Source organism: Bos taurus, chromosome 1 (genome assembly GCF_002263795.3).
Source record: "Bos taurus isolate L1 Dominette 01449 registration number 42190680 breed Hereford chromosome 1, ARS-UCD2.0, whole genome shotgun sequence".
In the NCBI taxonomy this organism is placed as follows: Eukaryota; Metazoa; Chordata; class Mammalia; order Artiodactyla; family Bovidae; genus Bos; species Bos taurus.
The window spans coordinates 10171209-10180608 of NC_037328.1; the positions used below are offsets into that span (position 1 = coordinate 10171209).

Genomic DNA, 9400 nt, shown 5'->3' on the forward strand with positions numbered 1-9400 from the left:
CAGTCACTCTCTCCTCTAATTAAGCAAACTCCATCTCTGCATTCTGCATTTCTCTACACCCTGACTCAAGTTGACTTGAAATTGTCAAAAGACACCATACATGAAATGTAACAGGAAGAGTGCAATTTCCTTCCAGCCACTGTTTTCCTGATAGACACCCAATAGGGATGCACCTGCCATCTTTTGTCCTTTCATTCATCAAACATTCACTGGGCACCACTGTGCATGAGACAAAGCTAAGTACTAAGGATATGAAGATAATTAAGACAGTGTCTTTAAATGAAGGGGCTTATTGCCTAAACATGGGAATAGATTGCAAATATAATATCACAGGTGTCTGAGTGGAGAAATGAATAACATGTTCTTAGAATATCAATGAGGGAGAAATAAGTCCAACTTGAGGGAGTCAGAAAAAGCTACTGCGCTGAATTGCCTTCATTTCCCTTTTTCCCCCAAATTCTCTCTCCACCTGCCCTGGATCTCAGGGAACCAGTCACTGTGGATGGCACACTCCCTTGCTTGCCCTCCAGCTTTTGGCAGGTGCGGGCAATGGCTAGTTCCATCAGGAAGTCAGAGGACATGCAGAGATATGTAGGGTGTTTATTTTCCCAGATCCCTCCCTGACCAATTATAGTTTGACCATGACCATATTATTCTATCAAAAGTCAGCATGCCTGCCCTAGTCAAAGTTCACTCTGGGTCATGGTCCCCTTACTCAGTTCCTCAGTCCAGTCCTGTCCTTACTAACTCCAAACAGCTTTGCCATATTTGTCTTATCTTTAAAGTAAAAGTGTTAGTCACTCAGTCATGTCCAACTCTTTGCAACCTCATGGACTCTTCTCTTCCAGGCTCCTCTGTCCATGGAATTCTCCAGGCAAGAATACTGGGGGTGGATAGCCATTCCCTTCTCCAGGGGATCTTCCTGACCCAGGGATCAAACCCAGGTCTCCCACATTGCAGGCAGATTCTTTACTGTCTGAGCCACCAGACAGCCTTTGCATTATCCTAACCCTTGATTTTAAGTGAAAAGTGAGTGAAGTTGCTCAGTCATGTCCGACTCTTTGCGACCCCATGGACAGATCAAGGGGAAACCCTTGATCTTAACTCTTTGTAAATAATTTAACTATGAAGATTTTCAAGAAGGAGAATGGCTGAATGAGTTTTTAGTGGAGATTTATTAAGATAGGATGACCCTGGAAGCAGGGGGTTCATAATTCGAAGCTGCTGGGATCTTGAATTCATGATGGTAGTTCAGGATGGAAAAGGAACAATTGACTTTCAAGTCCAAATTGACTTTGGAAGTTGAATTGCTCGGCTCAACTAGATATTGAGGAGGGGGGAGGAATATGAATGAAGTAGAAGGTAACTTCCAGCTCTTCAAAAATATGTTTCTTAAAAAATTTTAAAGTTATATTGGTGAGTGATATGTTTTTAATTGAAGATAATTTGGCAAAAAAAAAAAATGCTGCTGTTTATTAAATGCCCTGCCCTCGCATTTGGTAGGAAATCAACAACGACCTTCAAGACGGTTTGCAACACAAAATCTGCCACCTGAGCACAGGTATTCTCAGGTACACTTCTCTCACCATGGCCACAGATCCACCTGCCAGGGCCTCTCATGGAAGGTGTTCAGCCACCCAAAGCCATGTAGAATAGCAGAAAAGATCACACACCTTTGGAGTCAATCTTATGCACTGAAGTCAATATATTTTGAAGTTATCTATCTGAAATTATCCATCATTCAGTCTAAATATAATGGAATGTGGAGGAGAACATACCATATTCTAGCATTTATATGAACGATAACAAAGCTGGTGTTATTATGCTAAGTGAAATAAGTCAGACAAAGACAGACAAATACCATGTGATTGTTACATGTCCAAGATCATACTGCTCACTGTGGGGCAAACCAATCAACTGAGCGACAAAGTGTTGGGACAAGGAAAGACGACTTTATTCAGAAAGGCAGCAGACCAAGATGGTGGACTACCTTCCCAAAGAACCATTCTGTCTGGGTTTTGATGCCAGTTTCTTTTATAGAGCAGAGAGGAGAAAGTGAGAAGGTAAAGTAAAAGAAATGATTGTTGTTGTTTAGTCACTAAGTCATGTCCAGCTTTTTGTGACCCCATAGACTGCAGCATGCCAGGCTCCCCTGTACTCCACTATCTCCCAGAGTTTGCTCAAATTCACATCCATTGAGTTGGTGATGGTACCTAACCATTTCATCCTTTGCTGCCCCCTTTTCTTTTTGCCTTCAATCTTTCTCAACATTGAGGTCTTTTCCAATGAGTTGGCTCTTAGCATCAGGTGGCCAAAGTATTACAGCTTCAGCTTCAGCAACCCTGAATACTCAGGATTGATTTCTTTTACAATTGACTGCTTTAAGTTGTTGCAAATATTTCCTGGTTCCAGCCAGACTCTGGAGGGGATGCACTAATTTCTTCCTTCCTGAAGGCATTCATAGGTGGGTCTGGTCAGCATATTTTCTAGGAGCTTAAACAAAGGTATTTTAGCTTAATGCTCAGACATGCGAGGCAAGTTTCCAGGAGATGGGCCGTTATATACACTTTAAGCTACAGGCAACATCTCTTCAGTGATTAACTTATAACAAAAACAATAGACTACAAACATTAAAGTAAAAGAAACAGATCCAATATGGAGTCAGATTGGTTCTTCCCTTTATGTAGTCTAATTTGGAGAAGGCAATAGCACCCCACTCCAGTACTCTTGCCTGGAAAATCCCATGGACGGAGAAGCCTGGTAGGCTGCAGTCCATGGGGTCGCTAGAGTCGGACAGGACTGAGCGACTTCACTTTCACTTTTCACTTTCATGCATTGGAGAAGGAAATGGCAACCCACTCCAGTGTTCTTGCCTGGAGAATCCCAGGGACGGGAAGCCTGGTGGGCTGCCGTCTATGGGGTCGCTCAGAGTTGGACACGACTGAAGTGACGCAGCAGCAGCAGCAGTCTAACTTATATGTGGAATCTACAAAGACCAAACTCATAGAAACAGAGATCAGATTGGTGGTTGAGGGTTGGGTTTCAGTGAAGGGGTGGTCAAAAAGTTCAAACTTCTAAGTTATATGATAAATAAAGTCTGGGAATGTAATGCACACCATAATGACTCTAGCCAATACTGTATTGACTATCAAAAGTTGCTAAAGGGGTAAATCTTAAGAGTTCTTATCACAAAGGAAAAAACTGTACCTGGGTGAGGTGATGGAAGGAAAGTGACTGTGGTGATCATTTCACAATGCAAACATATATCAAATCATAATGTTTGTATATCTGAAACATATACAGTGTTATATGTCAATTATATCTCAATAAAACTGGGATGGGGAAGAATTCCTGTTATTGTTGCTTTCTCTCTAGGGCTCTGCTACTCCTGTAGCTGGTCATCAAGAGGAAGTGAATGCCAGACCCAAGAGCTGGACTTGCCTGATCAGAAGCCCCCCCCCGCCCCATCCCCTCCCCCATCCTTAAAATACACATTCTGCCCACCATTCCCATTTGTTGTTGTTGTTCAGTCCTTAAGTCACGTCCAACTCTTTGCAACCCCATGGACTGCAGCACGCCAGGCTTCCCTGTCCTTCACCATCTCCTGGAGTTTGCTCAAACTCATGTCCATTGAGTTGGTGATGCCATCCAACTATCTCATCACTTCTCCTCGTGCCCTCAATCTTTCCTAGCATTAGGGTCTTTTCTAATGAGTAGGCTCTTCACATCAGGTGGACCATTTCAAGGATTTAGTCTTGAAAAAGTAATGTGTTACTGAGACCATCGGGACTGAACACCAGACTGAACACCATTAAGGCCTCTATATAGACTCTTAAGATTCCTGCAGGTAGTTTCAGAGATCTACTTGTCTTGCTGACTGTCCTTGACAAGTCTCATATGTAAGTTCCCTTGCTTATTACAACTGCCACCTGACAATCTCAAGGGGTCAGCCTCTTTTTTCAACTTTTCCTTGCCCTCTGGCTATGGAGACCAATTTCAGACTTCACCCAGGAAATTCCCAAGGGTGCAAACCCACAGCTGACCACTTAAAATTTCCATTAACCTCAAGAACACAAAGTGCAAACAAAGGCTGCTTTAATTTTATCATCAGACTATTTTTCACATGGCTGAAATTCCTAGAGAAATGCTTGTAAAATATATACTTACAAATACAGACCTAGGGGAGAGTGAAATTTCAGAGGTTATTAAAAAATACATCTTTCTTTCTGGAATATTAATAATTAGGTATTATAACCAAATTACAAATGCATTCCATTTCCATCAAAAATGGAAATTGGACCTTAACAAAACAAATATTCATACTCAAATAAAAACAGGAGCTCAAATAACCTTAATATTTCTTCCATTTATGAAATCAGAGAGAAAGGATTTTCCTAGGTCTGTATAACAAAAACCTTTTCTTCAAATAAAATCGCACTGAGTCCAGGGAGTAACTTTTTTGGAGGTATTCTGGCACAATGCAGCATGTGAAATGCGGGGGAAAAGAATGACACGTGCAAAAATGTGCATAGAAGGATATTGATAACACTGTTCATAATAGCCGAAAAGCACATGCATTAGTGATCAATAATAGAGAATTGGTTTAGTACATCTTGGAGGCCAAGGTGATGGCTCTTTTGTTCAGTCTCATGTTGTTGTTATTTAAGTCACTCGGTCATGTCCAACTCTTTGCAACCCCATGGACTGTAGCCCGCCAGGCTCCTCTGTCCATGGGATTTCCCAGGCATGAATACTAGAGTGAGCTGCCATTCCTTTTCCCAGGGGATCTTCCTGACCCAGGGATCGAACCTGAGTTTCCTGCATTACAGGCAGATTCTTTACCACTGGGTCATCTGGGAAGCCCTCACGTAGCCAACTCTTATACCAGAGGCACAAATACAACACTGGATATTTTCTACGGTCTACTCTTTTCTCAGGGTGAACTTCTCTCTGGAGTTCTTGATGCTCTTTCTTGTCTGCAGCCCTTGATCACTGCAAAGGCTTTCCTTAACACTGAATTTTGAAAAGAAAGATCAGTATCGCTTCCAGAAGGCACAGGGGCTTCTTATGCAAATTATCCCCCACCACTAGCATCTAATTCTGCATTCCAAGAGAAAGGGCAAACTTGAAAAGTGACACAGCCCTTGAAATGTGACTCAGATTGAAAACATGTGTTTACATCTTCTGTTCTCTAGCAAAACACTGCTAAAGTGATGATTTTTTTTTTTTTAACTCACCTGAACAGAAAGGAGATGAGGAGAGGAGACTACAGCCATCAAGCCTGGATGCCAAAAAATAGACAGCAAAGTTGTGACTGAGATAGAAAGAAACAGGTCATACATACAGGTTAGCAATTAGAAGGGCATCGGCCTTCTTAACAGAAGCACTGGACCCAAGAAGAAAGTAAAGTAACACCTTCATTGACCCTGAGGGAAAATGACATCCAACTGGGAACTCTATATTGAGCCACAGTCTTGAGTATTAGAGTAAAATAAAGATTTTTTTTCCAGGCATGCAAAATTTCCAAAAGCATTTACCTCCTGTTCAGCTTTCCTCAGGAAGTTATCACAGTAAGTGTTATCGCTCATCAGAGAGTTTACTAAGAAAGCAAAAACAGAAACTCAGGGTCCATTTCAGAAGCAGCAACATAATTTGCCGGATGCAACCAGACATAAAATGAACACACCAGAATCCTTGCTCCAAATTTATTAAGGGTTTCAAGATGAAGACAGCAAGGCAGAAACCTTCTAAGTACAATTGCATGGGACACAGACCCCATGAAACCAGCCCTGGGTCCAATCCAGAAGAGGGAAAACAGAATTCCCAGGATGATGGTGAAGGCAGATCCCAAGACAGTAGATTTGAAGCTAGTCTAGACAATCACCAGTGCACCCCAGAGCCCGAAAATGGGATCCGAGGTGGCGCCAGTAGAAAAGAAGCTGCCTGCTAATGCAGGAGATACAAGAGATGCAAGTTCAATCCCTGGATTGGGAAGATCCTTTGGAGGAAGAAATGGCAACCCACTCCAGTATTCTTGGCTGGGAAATGACATGGACAGAAGAGTTTGGTGGGCTACAGTCCATGCAGTTGCAGAGAGTTGGACACTACTGAACATGCATACATTCTAGCAACTACTCTAGCAAGAAAGGTATCTTCAAGGAAAAGAATAAGTTACTCAATGTGTTGTAAGGGATTAAGAGGACATTTCAACTTCTTGGGGGAAGTGTATGGAAGAATTAATGATGGATGCAGCTTAAGCAACTTTCCAGTGAAATTCGTTACTGTCAAACGTCAATACTTGATGACAAATTTGCCACAGAGCAAAGGCACTGTGCTCCAGAGCTGTGAAGACAGATAAATAAGAGAATGACCTCCAAGCACTCAGAGTCGTGAGGACACAAGTGTGAGTCAAAGCCCATCTTGGTAGAACAGTGGGACTTTTCTTGGAATTTGAGATGATGAGGGGCCTCCTGGCAAAACATAAAACAATATATACAAAGGTATGACAGAGCATAAACAATTCTGAACAAACCTGGATGAACCGAACTATTGGCCAATGAGGAATGCCAGAATGGAGAAATGTTCTCGATTTTTCCCTCCTCCTCTTTCACAAATTTCCATTCCAAGATCAATGTGCTAGAAATATTAAATGCAAGTGAATGATTCCTATTTGGGATCCTATTAGGACCAGTAAAACAAGCACATTTTGTTTTGTGCATATTGATTCCAGTGTATTGATTTTAATTTATTTGCTATAATTAAACTTGTGTAATTATCACAAGGAAATTCAGTGAAGACAGGCACAGGCATTTCTGTTCCGCCAGTTCTCTATGTTGCTATAGATTCTCTGTAGAATTCATTGAGATTCTCTGGTGGCTTGAAGGCAGGCATTCAGGGTCAAAGCAGAAGGTTCCCCAATAGCAAGGGAAGAAAGTAAGAAGCACAATTCAGGGCAGAATTATTTTTCCTTTCAAAGTAGCTTTATTACTGTTCTTATGATATGTGCTGATTTTTTTTTTTTTTTGAAAGTTCTATCAGTAAAGGAAATCTTAAAGGAGAAATTAAAAAGTAACCCCAAATCCCACCATTTGGGAGGTAAGCCCTATTCGCTTTTACCAGTTATCCTGCTGGACATCTCCCTGTGTGCATAAACACAAAGAGAAGAAGACAAATACTAACACAAATGGTAAAACTGCACGTTACTCTGTGATCCACTTCATTCATTCTATGCTACATCATGGGTATTTTTATATGTCAAAATAATTATTTCTGTATCATTGCTTTAATAAATGCATAGTATACCATCTTATGTATACAATAACTTATTTTAAAAATACTTCTCTTGCTGAGTGTACTCCCAATTTGTCTTTACTATAAAAATACCTACAGTAACTTAAGTACACATCATGGGTGCATGCTAAGTTGCTTCAGTCATATCCAACTCTGCAACCCTATGGACTATAGCCCATCAGGCTCATCTGTCCATGAGGATTCTCCAGGCAATCTGGAGTGAGTTGCCATGCCCTCCTACAGGGAATCTTCCAGACCCAGGGACTGAACCTAAGTCTCTAATGTCTTCTGCATTGGCAGGCGGGTTCTTAACCACTAGTGCCACCTAGGAAGCCCAAGTACACATTAGTCGTGTCTGACTCTTTGCCACCCCCTGGACTGTAGCCAGCCAGGGCCCTCCGTCCATGGGATTTTCCATGCAAGAATACTGGAGTGGGTTTCCATTTCCTTCTCCAGGGGATCTTCCTGTCCCAGGGATCGAACCCTGGTCTCCCACATTTCGGGCAGACTCCTTGCCATCTGAGCCACCAGGGAATTTTAAGTACACATCATACTTCTCTAATTATCTCCTTCAGATAAATTTCAGTAAGCCGATTTGTTGGCTCAAAATGAACAAAACTGCCATCTGTCATCCAAAGTTGGTTTTTTAAAATCAATAAGTATATACAAATGCCAATAAGTATATGAAAAGATATTCAGCATGATTAGCCATCAGGGAAATGCAAGTCAAAAACCACAGTGAGATATTACTTCATACTCACTAGCGCGGCTGTCCCCCAGACAGATAATTACCAGCAGTGGAGAAACTGGAGCCCTCAAACACTACTGGTGGAGATGTAAACTGGTGCAGCCACTTTGCACAACAGTCTGGCAGTTTCTCAAAAAGAGTTATTTGATGACTCAGCAACTGTACTCCTAGCTCCAAAAAATTAAAGAGGACTCAAACAGATATTTGCACACCAACATTCATTGCAGCATTATTTGCAATGTAGTAACAAAAAGTAGTAACAACCCAAGTTTCCATCAACAGATATATGGATAGACAAAAGTGGTATATCCATACAGTTGAGTATTATTCATCCATAAAATGAAAAGAAGTTCTAATAGAGGCTGCACCATGGAAGAACCCTGGAAACATCATGCTAAGTGAAATTAGCCAGGCACACAATGACAGCTATGGCATGACTCTAATCATATGTAATATTTATAACAGACAAATTCATAGAGACAGAAAACAGATTAGAGGTTATCAGCAAATGAGTGAATTACTGCTTGATAGGTACATTTCTATTTGTGGTAAAGAAGAATTTTGGAAATAGATACTTATGACTATTGCATGGCATTGTGAGTATAATTAATTCCACTGAATTATACATTTAAAATGGTTAAAATGGCAAATTTATGTTATATATGTTTTACCACAATGAAAACATGTTTAAGTTTTAAATTTTAAAAAGGATTCAATATGATACATGCTGTAATATGGATAAACCTTGAAAACATTTTGCAGTGCTCACTTCGGCAGCACATATACTAAAACTGGAATGATACAGAGAAGATTAGCATGGCCCCTGTGCAAGGATGACACGCAAATCTGTGAAGCGTTCCATATTTTTGTGTATCTCAATGTTCATTGCAGCACTGTTTACAATAGCCAGGACATGGAAGCAACCCAGATGTCCATCAGCAGATGAATGGATAAGAAAGCTATGGTACATATACACAATGGAGTATTACTCAGCCATTAAAACGAATACATCTGAATCAGTTCTAATGAGGTGGATGAAACTAGAGCCTATTATACAGAGTGAAGTAAGCCAGAAAGAAAAACACCAATACAGTGTACTAACGCATATATATGGAATTTAGAAAGATGGTAACAATAACCCTGTATACGAGACAGCAAAAGAGACACTGATGTATAGAACAGTCTTTTGGACGCTGCGGGAGAGGGAGAGGGTAGGATTATTTGGGAGAATGGCATTGAAACATGTATAATATCATATATGAAATGAGTCACCAGTCCAGGTTCGATGCACGATACTGGATGCTTGGGGCTGGTGCACTGGGATGACCCAGAGGGATGGTATAGGGAGGGAGGAGGGAGGAG

The 9400-nt window shown here is 41.1% G+C and overlaps 1 non-coding gene across 1 annotated transcript; it reads left to right on the plus strand.

The window, feature by feature from the left end:
* Positions 1–8799: 8799 nt before the first annotated feature.
* LOC112448359 (U6 spliceosomal RNA) lies at positions 8800–8906 on the plus strand. Its single transcript, XR_003036734.1, has one exon. It is a non-coding gene; the product is annotated as a U6 spliceosomal RNA (small nuclear RNA).
* Positions 8907–9400: the final 494 nt, after the last annotated feature.